This window comes from Rhinopithecus bieti, unplaced genomic scaffold (assembly GCF_001698545.2).
Source record: "Rhinopithecus bieti isolate Rb0 unplaced genomic scaffold, ASM169854v2 scaffold_15103, whole genome shotgun sequence".
Taxonomy (NCBI): domain Eukaryota; kingdom Metazoa; phylum Chordata; class Mammalia; order Primates; family Cercopithecidae; genus Rhinopithecus; species Rhinopithecus bieti.
The window spans coordinates 4,918-7,812 of NW_016807974.1; positions in this window are offsets into that span (position 1 = coordinate 4,918).

A 2,895-nucleotide genomic window follows, 5' to 3' on the forward strand; every position below is an offset into this window, starting at 1 on the left:
GCCTGGCCAACATGGTGAAACCCCATCTCTACTAAAAATACAAAAATTAGCCAGGCATGGTGGCATGCACCTGTAGTCCCAGCTACTCAGGAGGCTGAGGCAGGAGAATCGCTTGAACCCCGGAGTCGGAGGTTGCAGTGAGCCAAGACTGTGCCACTGCACTCCAGCCTGGGCAACAAGAGCAAGACTCTTTCTCAGAAAACAAGAAGACGATGACAAAAGCTATCCTTTCTATGCATTCTTTTGTATTTACTCATTAGGATAAAGAGGCAATTCCAATGAAAGTAGGAATTCAAAAAATAGATACATTTTATGGCCTTATCAAAATTATTAAAAATACATTAACATTTGTGTTCTTGAAAAAATTAAACTACTATAAATAATTAAGGCAACTGAGCAAGATATATTAATATCAGTGCTGAGCTACTGCTTTGTGGGCATGTCATTTCCACAGACATCAAAATACCATTTAGTTTGTTTTGGTCCATCATTCAATGATACCTCCTCTTAGCATTGATTGAAAGTATTTTGTTAACATTTATGTATGCTTACAATTATTTCACATCTGTGGCAAGGTAAATTATGTAGAATGCTTTGTTTTTCCAGTTTAATATTCATGGATTATGTGGAAGTTTAAATCTACCTGCATCTAAAACTTGAATGATGAATTCACCTACCTTTCATTTTCTGAATGTGCAATTTTCACATGTAACAACATATAACAACATGTTTAAAAGATATTTTGCATGCAAAACATGTTTAAAAGATGTACACGTTTTGCATGTAAAAGGAATTTTACATGTAACAACATGTAAAAAAATGTTCATTTGGAAACACTTTATTTAGTAAATATGAAATTCAGAATATATTTGGAGTAAGTCAGTTAAATGTATTCTTTTGCTGAGTTTCTGAAATTCCATTCATGAATTGTTCAAAACACAATACCCTCACTGGGACGAGAGGAGCGACTTCCTCTCATTTTCCTTGTGCTTTTATGTTAATTGGCCCCTATATACCACTCATCTTTTCTGGGTTTTCCAAGTTTAAGAAAAAAAAACAATTTCATTCAGATTGTGTTTTTCTGCCTGCAGTCACTTATACAGCTATAAGTGAGTCCCTATGGGGAGCATTTAATTCCTAAAGTTTGCATTTTCATAAAGGATTTTCCTTTTCCCAAAGCGTGTGTTGGTACTACTAAGTACTATTAAGTACTACTTCAAGTTTATAAGAAGATCCTTGTTTGAGATTTCTTTCAGTAGTTACAGAGGCAAAGTAAGCACTGCAGAGGTCCATGTGCGAGTTCTGTTGTACATACTGGGTTATCTGACTACTATTTACTCTATAGTGGAAGGACAAGAAAGAGGCCACAAGGTACTTAATGATGGAGCAGTTGATATTTATGCCACCCCTTACTACCTCAAATGAGTAACTGTGTACTTGAAGTCGTATTATTTTTGGAGACCAGGTGTCGCTCTGGCCCAGCCAGAGTGGTATGATCATAGCTCACTGCAACCTTGACCTTCTGGGCTCAAGGGATCCTCTCACCTCAGCCTTCAGAGAGGCTGGTACCACAGGTGTGTGCACCACACCCAACTTATATATATGTATTATATATATATAATATATAGTATAATCATATAATGTATAATACAAATTATATATATACACACACACACACACACACTTTTTTCTTTCTAGACATGCAGTCTCCCTGTGTTGCCCAGGCCAATCTCAAATTCCTGGCTTCAAGTCATATTTCCACCTCAGCCTTCCAAATTGCTATGATTACAGGCATGAGCCACTGAGCCTGGCTGCATTATCTCACTTTTATATGGAATCTAAAACAGCTGAACTCACAGAAACAGAGAATAGAATGATGGTTACCAGGAGCTGGGGGAGGTGGAAGGTTGGGAATATGTTGGCCAAAGGGTACAAGATTTCAGTTAGACAGGAGGAGTAAGTTCAAGAGCTCTATTGTAAAACACTGTGTCAACAGATAATGATAATACTGGATTTTTAAAGATTGCGAAGAGGGTAGATTTTAAGAGTTCTCACCACAAAGAAAATTATACTTAAGTGAAGTAATGCAAATGTCAACTAGCTTGACATAGTTATTTCACAATATATACATATTTCAAAGCAACCTATTGTAGACAGTATATACCATTTAAACTTGTCAAAATAAGTTAGTGAAATGTTTATAATTAAAAGTAAAAACATACACTTATTGCCCTGCAGTTCTGCAGTTTCATGTAAAGCATGGAATGAGTGTCTTTGGGTTAAAAATCAAGATGGCAGTGGGGCAGTGTCCCTTCTGAGGGTTGTAGGGGAGGACCTGTTTTCTTGCAATTTTTGGATTCTGAAAGCTCCCTCCATTCCTTGTGTCATGGCCTCTTTCTTCGTCTTAAAAGCCAGGATTTTTGGGGTCAGATCCTTCTCATGTGGCTGTCTGGTTCCTTCCTCCTGCCTTTCTCACACTTAGAAAGACCCTTGGGATTCCACTGGATTCCCCTAGAGATAACCCAGGATAATATCCATGTTTCAGGTCAGCTGATCGGTACCTGTCATTAGCACCTTCCAGTTCATTTCCTCCCTTGCCTTGTCGTCTCACATGTTCACAGGTTCCAGGGATGAGTTCCTGGACATCTTTGGAGGGTACTTATTTTGCCTACCAAATACACCCTTTCTTTAAATGCACCTCATCTTAAAAATGGCATTGTTTTAGGTGGGCACAGTAGCTCATGCCTGCAATCCCGGCGCTTTGGGAGGCATGGGTGGGAGAATCACCTGAGGCCAGGAGTTTGAGACCACCCTGGCCAATATAGCAAGATCTCGTCTCTACAAAATAATTTTTTAAATGGCACCATTATAAAGAGGGAGGTAGGATGGATTCCA